The 14062-nt window shown below is 41.4% G+C and overlaps 1 pseudogene across 1 annotated transcript in view; it reads right to left on the reverse strand.

The window, feature by feature from the left end:
• Nucleotides 1-13472, reverse strand: part of LOC307190431 (centrosomal protein of 78 kDa-like) — a 30928-nt pseudogene extending 17456 nt beyond the window's left edge. Inside the window, exon 1 of the transcript in view lies at nt 13459-13472. The product of the transcript in view is annotated as a centrosomal protein of 78 kDa-like (transcript). The remainder of the gene's footprint in view (nt 1-13458) is intronic.
• Between the last annotated feature and the right edge of the window lie 590 nt (nt 13473-14062).

Genomic DNA, 14062 nt, shown 5'->3' on the forward strand with positions numbered 1-14062 from the left:
ATACTCCAATAAAAAAGTTAAAAAAAAAAAAGAAAAGAAAAATACAGACCAATATCACTGATGAATATAGATGCAAAAATCCTCAACAAAATACTAGCAAACAGAATCCAACAACACATTAAAAGGATCATACACCATGATCAAGTGGGATTTATCCCAGGGATGCAAGGATTCTTCAATATACGCAAATCAATCAATGTGATATGCCATATTAACATATTGAAGAATAAAAACCATATGATCATCTCAGTAGATGCAGAAAAAGCTTTTGACAAAATTCAACACAAATTTATCATAAAAGCTCTCCAGAAAGTGGACATAGAGGGAACCTAGCTCAACGTAATAAATGCCATATATGACAAACCCACAGCAAACATCATTCTCAATGGTGAAAAACTGAAACCATTTCCTCTAAGATCAGGAACAAGACAAGAACGTCGGGCTTCCCTGGTGGTGCAGTCATTGAGAGTCCGCCTGCTGATGCAGGGGACGTGGGTTCGTGCCCCAGTCCGGGAAGATCTCACATGCTGCAGAGCGGCTGGGCCCGTGAGCCATGGTTGCTGAGCCTGTGCGTCCGGAGCCTGTGCTCCGCAATGGGAGAGGCCACAACAGTAAGAGGCCCGCGCAAAAAAAAAAAAAAAAAAGACAAGGACATCCACTCTCACCACTATTATTCAACATAGTTTTGGAAGTCCTAGCCACGGCATCAGAGAAGAAAAAGAAATAAAAGGAATAAAAATTGGAAAAGAAGAAGTAAAACTGTCACTGTTTGCAGATGACATGATACTATACATAGAGAATCCTAAAGATGCCACCAGAAAACTACTAGAGGTAATCAATGAATTTGGTAAAGTTGCAGGATACAAAATTAATGCACAGAAATCTCTGGCATTCCTATACACTAATGATGAAAAATCTGAAAGAGAAATTAAGGAAACACTCCCATTTACCACTGCAACAAAAAGAATAAAATACCTAGGAAGAAACCTACCTAGGGAGACAAAAGACCTGTATGCAGAAAACTATAAGACACTGTTGAAAGAAATTAAAGATGATACCAACAGAAGGAGAGATATACCATGTTCTTGGATTAGAAGAATCAGTATTGTGAAAGTGACTATACTACCCAAAGCCATCTACAGATTCAGTGCAATCCCTATCAAATTACCAATGGCATTTTTTACAGAACTAGAACAAAAAATCTTAAAATTTGTATGGAAACACAAAAGACCCCAAATAGCCAAAGCAGTCTTGAGGGAAAAAAAACGGAACTGGAGGAATCAGACTCCCTGACTTCAGACTATACTACAAAGCTACAGTAATCAAGACAATATGGTATTGGCACAAAAACAGAAACATAGATCAATGGAACAAGATAGAAAGCCCAGAGATAAACCCACGCACCTATGGTCAGCTAATCTATGACAAAGGAGGCAAGGATATACAATGGAGAAAAGACAGTCTCTTCAATAAGTGGTGCTGGGAAAACTGGACAGCTACATGTAAAAGAATGAAATTAGAGCACTCCCTAACACCATACACAAAAATAAACTCAAAATGGATTTGAAACCTAAATGTAAGACGGGACACTATAAAACTCTTAGAGGAAAACATAGGAAGAACACTCTTTGACATAAATCACAGCAAGATCTTTTTGATCCACCTCCTAGAGTAATGGAAATAGAAACAAAAATAAACAAATGGGACCTAATGAAACTTAAGAGCTTTTGCACAGCAAAGGAAACCATAAACAAGAAGAAAAGACAACCCTCAGAATGGGAGAAAATATTTGCAAATGAATCAACGGACAAAGGATTAATCTTCAAACTATATAAACAGCTCATGCAGCTCAGTATTAAAGAAACAAACAACCTAATCCAAAAATGGGCAGAAGACCTAAATAGACATTTCTCCAAAGAAGACATACAGATGGCCAAGAAGCATATGAAAAGCTGCACAACATCACTAATTATTAGAGAAATGCAAATCAAAACTACAGTGAGGTATCACCTCACACCAGTTAGAATGGGCATCATCCAAAAATCTACAAACAGCAAATGCTGGAGAGGGTGTGGAGAAAAGGGAACCCTCTTGCACTGTTGGTGGGAATGTAATTTGATACAGCCACTATGGAGAACAGTATGGAGGTTCCTTAAAAAACGAAAAATAGAATTACCATATGGTCCAGCAATCCCACTACTGGGCATATACCCAAAGAAAACCATAATTCAAAAAGACACATGCACCCCATTGTTCATTGCAGCACTATTTACAATGGCCAGGTCATGGAAGCCACTTAAATGCTCATTGACAGATGAATGGATAAAGAAGATGTGGTACATATATACAATGGAATATTACTCAGCCATAAAAAGGAATGAAATTGGGTCATTTGTGGAGATGTGGTTTGATCTAGAGACTGTCATACAGAGTGAAGTAAGTCAGAAAGAGAAAAACAAATATCGTATATTAACTCATGTATGTGGATCCTAGAAAAATGGTCCAGATGAACCAGTTTGCAGGGCAGAAGTTGAGACACAGATGTAGAGGAGAAACATATGGACACCAAGAGGGGAAAGCCATGGGGAGTGGGGATGGTGGTGTGCTGAATTGGGCGATTGGGTTTGACATGTATACACTGATATGTATAAAATTGATGACTAATAAGAACCTGCTGTATAAAAAAATTAATTAAATTAAATTAAAAATTTAAAAAAAAAAGGAATTCTTCAGTCTGGCAATCCTCCAAGTGCTGTAAGATCCACACATCCTGCCTAACTCTTTTCAGGCCTACACACATATATTGTACGTGTGATTTCAGGATTTACAGCCTGAACATTGTTAAAAAAAAAAAAAAAGATGAAACATGAGGGGAGGGGGCAGGGCACAACATTTAAAAGAATGACATACCCTGAGGACAAGACATAAACTGATTAGAATCAAATAGGTCCAAGATGGTGGACAAGTCGACTTCCACTAGACCTTAAGCCTCAGTATACCTCATCGTAACACATCAGCAAGCTAAATGACATTTCCAAAGCCAACCAAAAAGTGGGCAGTGACCCAATTTCTGGAAATCCCCACCTGTTCCCCACAACAGTTAGCATACTCCTCCCTCTCATTAGCCTATGAAATTACCCACTCCTATAAAAACTGACAACCCCATACCCTGGTGCCTTTCTCACCTTCTGAGATGGTCCACACTCTGTCTGTGGAGTGTTTCTCTCTAAATAAATCCGTTTCTTACCTATCACCTTGTCTCTCACTGACTTTTTTCTGAAATGAGACATCAGCAACCTGGGCTTCATTAAGTCCCAAAACCAGGCGTGTGATCTCAGTTAAAAGACCATGGGCTTTGGACGGGTTTGAGGCCTGGCCGCATGGGTTGCAATCCCAACCTGGTTTAGGCTGGGTTTGAGTTCCGGCACGTGAGTTTGGGTCCCAATCTGAGGTTCATGGCTTCAAGTTACTAACGAAAAGTACAGCAGGACCCATTTATTGTACTGTAATTACTAGGTTGCTTTGGCACAGCAGGAATCCTATGACAATTCTCTTCATATATAATTCAATCAAAGAATTGAGTTTCAGGTAGAAGGTACCTTTTAAATTTGATTACTAAAATATTACTTTCATAGTCCATCCTTATCTTGTAAATTGTCTAAACTGAGAATTTAAAAACAAGGATTTTAGGGCTTCCCTGGTGGTGCAGTGGTTGAGAGTCCGCCTGCCGATTCAGGGGACACAGGTTCGTGCCCTGGTCCGGGAAGATCCCACATGCCGTGGAGCGGCTGGGACCGTGAGCCATGGCCGCTGAGCCTGTGCGTCCGGAGCCTGTGCTCCGCAATGGGAGAGGCCACAACAGTGAGAGGCCCGTGTACTGCAAATAAATAATAATAATAAAAAAATAAAAACAAGGATTTTAAAAGATAGTTCCTTAAATTAAAAGTATTATATAATTTAAAAATAAAATTGTAATTAGACAAGTCAGAGTCAAGATGGCAGAGTAGGAGGACGTGGAGTTTTTGTCTCCTCTCAGCTAGGGCACCAACCAGGTGTTGGTGAGGGACCTCAGGTACCAAAGGAGACGGGAGGAATCCCTGCACAACGAGGTAGGATGTGGGGGGAAAGGGGAGGGAGGAAAAGTGGAGGTGGGATGGGACGAGCACCCCCGAGGGGTTGCTGGGAGAGGGGAGGGATTCTCATGATTGGAGGTGCTAATGCACTGCGAGGGGATCAGCGGGGATGGGGAAAGACCTTTGGGGTATTTGGGGATCAGAGGGGAATGTGGTAAGTGTCTCCCCTGGCCGCTCAAGCCCTGGTGAGGCTGCTGGGGCACTGGGTCTGATCCTCAGCCCTCCAGGACCCCCTCCAGCCATGCGGGTCCTGAACCTAAGCTTCCCTCACCCCCATGCCCCAAGCCCAACTGCCACCCACCCCACCCACACCCTACCTCCCCTGAGCCTAAGCCCCAGCCCCCCAGGGCCTTTTCCATCCTGAACCTAAGCCCTGCCCCTCCCTAGCAGGGCCTTTTTCAGCTCACACAGATCCTGGACCTAAGCCACTCCCCAGATCCTCTTCCAGCCTCGAGGGTCCCGAGGGTCTCAGGCCTGAGACCCGCCCCCCCACCCCCGCCAAGGCCTTTTCCAGCTTTTTTTTTTCTTTCTTTATTTTTTTTTCTGCTGTTGTGGTTCTGCTTTGCTTTGTTGTTGTTCTTACATCTTTATCTTTTCTAATATATTTTTTATTTTTCTAATTTTATTTTATTTTTTATTCTTTGTTATTGTTCTGCTCCTTTTTGTTTGTTGCCTTGTTTTTTTTTTTTTGGCCATGCTGCATGGCTTGATGAGTCTTGGTCCCCAGGCTGGGGTCAGGCCTGAACTCCTGTTGTGGGAGTGCCAACTCCAAACCAGGGAACCTCAGACCCCAGGGAATATTAATAAGTGTTAGCTCTCCTGGAGGGCTTCATCTCAGCACCAAGACCAGGTTCCACCCAACAGTCCGCAAACTCCAGTGCTGGACACCTCAGGCCAAACAACCAGCAAAACAGGAACACAGCCCCAATGGTCAAAAAAAATGAGATGACAAAAAAATATGGTACAGACGAAGGAGCAAAGTAAAAACCTACAAGACCAAATAAATGAAGAGGAAATAAGCAACCTACCTGAAAGAGAATACAGAGTACTGGTAGTAAAGATGATCCAAAATCTTGGAAATAGAATGGAGGCACGGATCAAAAAAATACAAGAAATGGTTAACAAGGACCTAGAAGAATTAAGGAACTAACAGAGATGAACAACACAATAACTGAAATGAAGAATACACTAAAAGGAATCAATAGCAGAATAACTGAAGCAGAAGAACAAATAAGTAAGCTGGAAGATAGAATGGTGGAAATGATAGCTGAGGAGCAGAATAAAGAAAAAAGAATAAAAAGAAATGAGGACAGCCTCAGAGACCTCTGGGACAACATTAAACGCACCAACATTTGAATTGTAGGGGTCTCAGAAAAAGAAGAGAAAGAGAGGACTTCCCTGGCTGTCCAGTGGCTAAGACTATGTGCTCCCAATGCAGGGGTCCTGGGTTTGATTCTTGGTCAGGGAACTAGATTCCACATGCCACAACTAAGAGTTCACATGCCACAACTAAAGAACCTGCGTGCCGCAATGAAGATCCTGCACATGGCAACGAAGATCCCACGTGCTGCAACTAAGACCTGGCAGAGCCAAATAAGTAAATAAATAAATGTTTTTTTAAAAAAACCGACAGGGCTTCCCTGGTGGTGCAGTGGTTGAGAGTCCGCCTGCCGATGCAGGGGACATGGGCTCGTGCCCCGGTCCGGGATGATTCCACATGCCGCGGAGCAGCTGGGCCTGTGAGCCATGGCTGCTGAGCCTGCGTGTCCGGAGCCTGTGCTCGGCAACGGGAGAGGCCACAACAGTGAGATGCCCGAGTACCGCAAAAAAAAAAAAAAAAAAAAAAAGGAAGACAAAGGTTCTGAGAAAATATTTAAAGAGATTATAGTGGAAAACTTCCCTAAACTGGGAAAGGAAATAGCCACCCAGGTCCAGGAAGTGCAGAGAGTCCATACAGGATGAACCCAAGAAGAAACACGCCGAGACACATATTAATCAAACTAACAAAAATTAAATACAAAGAAAAAAATATTAAAAGCAGCAAGGGAAAAGCAATAACATACAAGGGAATCCCCATAAGGTTATCAGCTGATTTTCAGCAGAAATTCTGCAGGCCAGAAGGGAGTGGCAGGATATATTTAAAGTGATGAAAAGGAAAAACCTACAACCAAGATTACTCTACCCAGCAAGGATCTCATTCGGATTTGATGGAGAAATCAAAAGCTTTACAGACAAGCAAAAGTTAAGAGAATTCAGCACCATAAAACCAGCTTTACAACAAATGCTAAAGGAACTTTTCTAAGCAGGAAATACAAGAAAAGAAAAAGACCCACAAAAACAAACCCAAAACAATCAAGAAAATGGTCATATGAACATACATATCGATAATTACCTTGAATGTAAATGGATTAAATTCTCCAACCAAAAGACACACTGGCTGAATGGATACAAAAACAAGACTCATATATATGCTGTCTACAAGAGACCCACTTTAGACCTAGGGACACATACAGAATGAAAGTGAGGTGATCGAAGAAAGCTGGAGTAGCAATACTCATATCAGATTTAAAAAAGTCTAAAGTCTTAAAAATAAAGACTGTTACAAGAGACAAGGAAGGTCACTACATAATGATCAAGGGATCAATCCAAGAAAAAGATTATAAATAATTATGCACCCAACATAGGAGCACCACAGTACATAAGGCAAATGCTAAAAGGGGAAATCAACAGTAACACCATAATAGTGGGGGACTTTGACGCCCCACTTACACCAATGGACAGATCATCCAGACAGAAAGTAAATAAGGAGGGACTTCCCTGGTGGCACAGTGGTTAAGAATTTGCCTGCCAATGCAGAGGACATGGGTTCAATCCCTGGTTTGGGAAGATCCCACATACCATGGAGCAACTAAGCCCATGTACAACAACTACTGACCCTGCGCCACTCTACAGCGTGTAAGCCACAACTACTGAGGCCGTGTGCTGCAACTACTGAAGCCCACACACCTAGAGCCCATGCTCCACAACAAGAGAAACCACTGCAATGAGAAAGAAGCCCGCACACCGAAACGAAGTGTAGCCCCCACTTGCCTCAACTAGAGAAAGCCTGTGTGAGCAGCAACAAAGACCCAATGCAGCCAAAAAAAAAAAAGTAAATAAGGAAACACAAGCTTTAAATGACACAATACACCATATAGACTTAACTAATATTTATAGGACATTCCACATGAAAGTGACAGAATACAAGTTCTTCTCAAGTGCACATGGAACATTCTCCAGGATAGATCACATCTTGGGCCAAAAATCAAGTCTCAGGAAATTTAAGAAGATATAAATTTTATCAAGCATCTTTTCCTACCACAATGCTATGAGATTAGAAATCAATCACAGGAAAAAGCTATAAAAAACACAAACATGGGCTTCCCTGGTGGCGTAGTGGTTGAGAATCTGCCTGCTAATGCAGGGGACACGGGTTTGAGCCCTGGTCTGGGAAGATGCCACACGCCATGGAGCAACTAGGCCCGTGAGCCACAACTACTGAGCCTGCGCGTCTGGAGCCCGTGCTCTGCAAGAAGAGAGGCCGCGATAGTGAGAGGCCCGCGCACCGTGATGAAAAGTGGCCCCCGCTTGCCACAACTAGAGAAAAGCCCTTGCACAGAAACAAAGACCCAACACAGCCAAAAATAAATAAATTAATTAATTAATTAAAATGTGAAAAAAAAAACCCACAAACACATGGAGGCTAAACAATACACTACTAAATAACTAAGAGATCACTGAAGAAATCAAAGAGGAAATCAAAAAATACCTAGAAACAAATGACAATGAAAACACAATGACCCAAAACCTATGCGATGCAGCAAAAGCAGTTCTAAGAGGGAAGTTTATAGCAATTCAATCTCACCTCAAGAAACAGGAAAAATCTCAAATAAACAATCTAACCCTGCACCTAAAGCAACTAGAGAAAGAAGAACAAAGAAAACCCAAAGTCAGCAGAAGGAAAGAAATCATAAAGATCAGACCAGAAATAAATGAAATAGAAACAAAGAAAACAATAGCAGACATCAATAAAACTAAAAGTTGGTTCTTTGAGAAGATAAATAAAATTGATAAACCTTTAGCCAGACTCATTAAGAAAACAGGTAGAGGATTCAAATCAATAAAATTAGAAATGACAAAGGAGAAATTACAACTGACACTGCAGAAATACAAAGGATCATAAGAGATTATTACAGGCAACTATATGCCAATTACATGGACAACCTGGAAGAAATGGACAAATTCTTGGAAAGGTACAACCTTCCAAGTCTGAACCAGGAAGAAATAGAAAATATGAACAGACCAATCACAGGTAATGAAACTGAAACTGTAATTAAAAATCTTCCAACAAACAAAAGTCCAGGACCAGATGGCTTCATGGGCAAAGTCTATCAAACATTTAGAGAAGAGTTAATACCTATCCTTCTCAAACTCTTCCAAAAAATTGCAGAGGGAGGAACACTCCCAAGTTTGTTCTACAAGGCCACCATCACCCTGATACCAAAACCAGACAAAGATATCCCCAAAAAAGAAAATTACAGACCAGTATCACCTTAACACCACACACAAAAAACCTCAACAAAATATTAGCAAACAGAATAAAACAACACATTAAAAGGACCATACATCATGATTACGTGGGATTTATCCCAGGGATGCAAGGATTCTTCAATATGTGCAAATCAATCAATGTGATACTCCATATTAACAAATTGAAGAATAAAAACCATATGATCATCTCAGTAGATGCAGAAAAGCTTTTGACAAAATTCAACACCCATTTATGATAAAAACTCTCCAGAAAGTGGGCATAGAGGGAACCTACCTCAACATAATAAAGGCCATACACTACAAACCCACAGCAAAAATCATTCTCAATGGTGAAAAACTGAAACCGTTTCCTCTAGGTCAGGTAAAAGACTAGGATGTCCACTCTCACCACTATCATTGAAAATAGTTTTGGAAGTCCTAGCCACAGCAATCAGAGAAGAAAAAGAAATAGAAGGAATACAAATTGGATAAGAAGAAATAAAATTGTCATCATACTATACATAGAAAATCCTAAAGATGCCACCAAAAAACTACTAGAGCTAATCAATGAATTTAGTAAAGTTGCAGGATACAAAATTAATACACAGAAATCTCTTGCATTCCTATACACTAACAATGAAAAATCAGAAAGAGAAATTAAGGTAACGCTCCCATTTACCATTGCAACAAAAAGAATAAAATACCTAGAAATAAACCTACCTAAGGAGGCAAAAGATCTGTACTCAGAAAACTATAAAACACTGATGAAAGAAATCAAAGATTACACAAACAGATGGAGACATACACAATGTTCTCGGATCGGAAGGCTCAATATTGTGAAAATGACTATACTAACCAAAGCAGTCTAGATTCAATACAATCCCTATCAAATTACCAATGGCATTTTTCACAGAACTAGAACAAAAACTTTTACAATTTGTATGGAAACACAAAAGACCCCAAATAGCCAAAGCAATCTTGAGAAAGAAAAACGGAGTTGGGGGAATTAGGCTCCTCAACTTCAGGAGATACTACAAAGCTACACTAATCAAGACAGTATGGTACTGGCACAAAAACAGAAATATAGATCAATGGTATGGGATAGAAAGCCCAGAGATAAACCCACACACCTATGGCAACCTAATCTATGACAAAGAGGGGAAGAATATACAATGGAGAAAAAACAGCCTCTTCAATAAGTGGTGCGGGGAAAACTGGACAGCTACATTTAAAAGAATGAAATTAGAACACCCCTTAACACCACACACAAAAATAAACTCAAAATGGATTAAAGACCTAAATGTAACACCAGACACTCTAAAAGTCTTAGAGGAAAACATAGGAAAATCACTCTTTGACATAAATCACATCAAGATCTTTTTTGACCCACCTCCTAGAGTAATGAAAATAAAGACAAAAATAAACAAATGGGACCTAATTAAACGTAAAAGCTTCTGCACCGCAAAGGAAACCATAAACAAGACAAAAAAACAACCCTCAGAATGAGAGAAAATATTTGCAAATGAAGCAACTGACAGAGAATTAATCTCCAAAATATATAAGCAGCTCATGCAGCTCAATATCAAAACAACAAACAACCCAATCAAAAAAATGGGCGGGGCTTCCCTTGGTGGCACAGTGGTTGAGAGTCCGCCTGCCGATGCAGGGGACGTGGGTTTGTGCCCTGGTCTGGGATATCCCACATGCCGTGGAGCGGCTGGGCCTGTGAGCCATGGCCACTGGGCCTGCACATCCGGATCCTGTGGGCCGCAACGGGAGAGGCCACAACAGTGAGAGGCCCACGTACCGCAAAGAAAAAAAAGAAAAAAAAAATGGGTGGAAGACTTAAATAGACATTTCTCCAGAGAAGATATACAGATTGCCAACAGACATATGAAAGGATGCTCAACATCACTAATCATTAGAGAAATGCAAATCAAAACTATAGTGAGGTATCACCTCACACCAGTCAGAATGTCCATCATCAAAAGATCTACAAACAATAAATGCTAGAGATGTTGTTGAGAAAAGGGAACCCTCTTGCACTGCTGTTGGGAATGTAAGTTGATACAGCCACTATGGAGAATAGTATGGAGGTTCCTTAAAAAACTAAAACTAGAACTACCATATGACCCAGCAATCCTGCTACTGGGCATATACCCTGAGAAAACCATAACTCAAAAAGTTACATGTACCCCAATGTTCATTGCAGCACTATTTACAATAGCCAGGTCATGGAAGCAACCTAAATGTCCATCAACAGAGTAATGTATAAATAAGATGTGGTACATATATACAATGGAATATTATTCAGCCATAAAAAAGTAACAAAATTGGGTTATTTGTAGAGATGTGGCTGGCCCTAGAGTCTGTCATACAGGGTGAAGTAAGTCAGAAAGAGAAAAACAATATCGTATATTAACACATGTATATGGAATCTAAAAAAATGGTACAGATGGGCCTATTTGTAGGGCAGAAATAGAGACATAGATGTAGAGAACAGACATGCGGACACAGGGTGGGGAAGGGGAGGGTGGGATGAATTGGGAGATTAGCATTGACATATATACACTACCAGGAGTAAAATAGGTAACTAGTGGGAAGCTGCTGTACAGTACAAGGAGCTCAGCTCGGTGCTCTGTAATGACCTAGATGGGTGGGATTGGGGGAGGGAAGTGGGAGGGATGTCCAAGAGGTAGGGGATATATGTGTACATATAGCTGATTCATTTTGGTGTACAGCAGAAACTAACAGAACATTGTAAAGCAATTATACTCCAATAAAAAAATTCTAATTAGATGAAGTCTCCAAGTGATAGCATGAATAAAGTTTTATACCTGGCCAAAAACTAATTTTTGTTCTACTTAGCACTTGATTAGGCAAGGTGAAGTTTTTTCCTGGTATTGGGAAAGTGAATAATTGTGTAATGATAGATAATGAAACAAGTATTAGAAGTGATTACGTGCCTGTACATGTTTCTTTCAGGGTCTTTTACCTCCCCCTTAAGCCAAAAAGTCAATGTGACCTCAGATGGTAGCTCCTGCCACTGTAGCTAACTGACATGCCACATGGGGGGAGCTAGTGAGATGCTGTTTTGAACACTTTCCATCACAGCTGCCGCAAGACCAACGGTGGTCGCTGGAGGGCTCCAGAATGCAAGGTTAAGGATCCTGGAGTTAAAACCTCTGACTTGTCTTCTCTCTTCATGAAGAAGTGTTTCCAACTGCTGGCGAATCTACTTACTGGGAGAGTAAGAGAGAAAGGATGAGCTTGATTTGGGCACTGGAGCAAAGAGGTCCAGAGGATATGCAAACGGGTCTAGCAAAAAAGTCCAAAAATCTGCAGTCATCTCTGGTTTAATCCCTCCTCTCCTATGTGAAGAGAGTTGGGGTACATCATGAGAGTAACGCAGGGGAGATTCACTGCTGTGGACAGGGGGCAAGAGGAACTAGAGTTTGAGTTTTCAGTGAGGCAGCCTCAGAGGAGATAAGAATCAGGTCCAGGAGTGTAAGTTCAGCCTCACAGAACAAGCAAAACGTGCCTTGAGTATTTGTCTGTTTTGTTTTTTTCTGAAACCATCCTTAAGACAAGAAAAACATTAAATCACAAATCTGAAGACTTGAATCTAGTCCCAGTTCTGTCAATCAACAAAACTAGCTGATATTGTGGAATATAATTTGACCCACAGGATAGAAGTTGGTCAACCCCACACATTGGTTAAAATATCTATTTGTTCCAGAAATCACGTACCTAATCACTGGTTTTTCAAGAATTGATAATCGTGGGGACTTACAGTATTGTTTTGCAATATTTTTTTTTTGTTTGTTTGTTTGTTTTGTTTTTTTTGCGGTACGCTGGGCCTCTCACTGTTTTGGCCTCTCCCGTTGCGGAGCACAGGCTCCGGACGCACAGGCTCAGCGGCCGTGGCTCACGGGCCCAGCCGCTCCGCGGCATGTGGGATCTTCCCGGACCGGGGCACGAACCCGTGTCCCCTGCATCGGCAGGTGGACTCTCAGCCACTGCGCCACCAGGGAAGTCCTGCAATATTTTTAACCTTTGGACACTTCTGCTATTTTTTGGCTTTTGGGGGATTTTCTGTAATACAAATAGAATATCATAAGCCCATATTATTTAATTCATCCTTGTCTAGAAAATATAATTGAGGCATAAGCTTCAGGCATTAGTTAACAATTGTTAATGAAAGATCTTAAAAGGACAGGTGACTATTCACCAGTTGCTTTGAGAAGACTAGCCACAAACTAGTTATTAAAATTTGTTCTCCAGGGAATTCCCTGGCAGTCCAATGGTTAAGACATCGCACTTCCAAAGCAGGGCGGGGCATGGGTTTGATCCCTGGTCAGGGAACTAAGATCCCACAAGCCTTGTGGCATGACCAAAAAAATTTTTTTTTGTTCTCCAGAATTCTCAGTACCTCAGATAAGCCCATGTCTCTCCCCGGTTCCCTGCCCCCTCTAGTAAAGGTCAAGAGAATTCCCAAGAACCCTGTGGATTTGAGTGAAGTAGAAGCGGCCCTTCCCAGCTTCTGCACTTTCAACTGCAGCAGAGAAGGGGACCCTAGAGCTCTGTGTGTTTCTGGCAAGGTCCCTACCCTTCCCTACTGCCTGACACACCCCTATTATCTGCCCTTCCACCATTAAAACCAATCTCATTATGCCTTTAGCTTTGTTATGTCAGTCTCCACAAGGAGCCCCAACATCTAGGGTTACCCCTTATCCAGATACACCTCAGCACTTACCCTTCTGATTCCATCTCCCCTTTGCCCAACCTGCAAGCCTCTGGACAGGCAGTAAAATCCTCCGTAGCCTCAAACTTTTCTCTTAATAGTCTTTTACTTTCTTATTCTAAGTGAAACTTGATTCTCCTCTGAAGTCAGTGCTTCTCCTGCATCTCTCTCAAGTTATGGCTGACCTACCACTGAGTCTGAGCTTGTGTGCTGGTCTTCTTTTCTCCCCATTGCCACTTCCAAATCATCCTCCTCCCCTCCTCCCTAAAAGCACTCAGCTTGGAGTCTGGTGTCAATGGACTATCCATCCATTAACCCTCTTTGTCACAATCATGTGCTGAACCCCGCCCCCAGGTCATACTCCCTCATTCCTTAATTTAGGTCCTGACTCACTATCATTCTCTCCAACATGACTCCTGTCATAACTTTTAGTGATTTCAATATTCACAGAAGATTATGAGTACCCTGATGTTTCAGTAAGTTTTCTCCTGAAAGTACACCCTGAAACAAGGGCTTTGGATACAAGTGGTTTATTTGGGAGGTAACCCAGGAAGCAGGAAGCAGGGAGCAAGGAGAGTAAGATATAGGGAAAGAGGAAAAGCCTCTGTAAAGGTGT

The sequence above is a fragment of the Stenella coeruleoalba genome (assembly GCF_951394435.1).
Source record: "Stenella coeruleoalba genome assembly, chromosome: 8".
Lineage (NCBI taxonomy): Eukaryota > Metazoa > Chordata > Mammalia > Artiodactyla > Delphinidae > Stenella > Stenella coeruleoalba.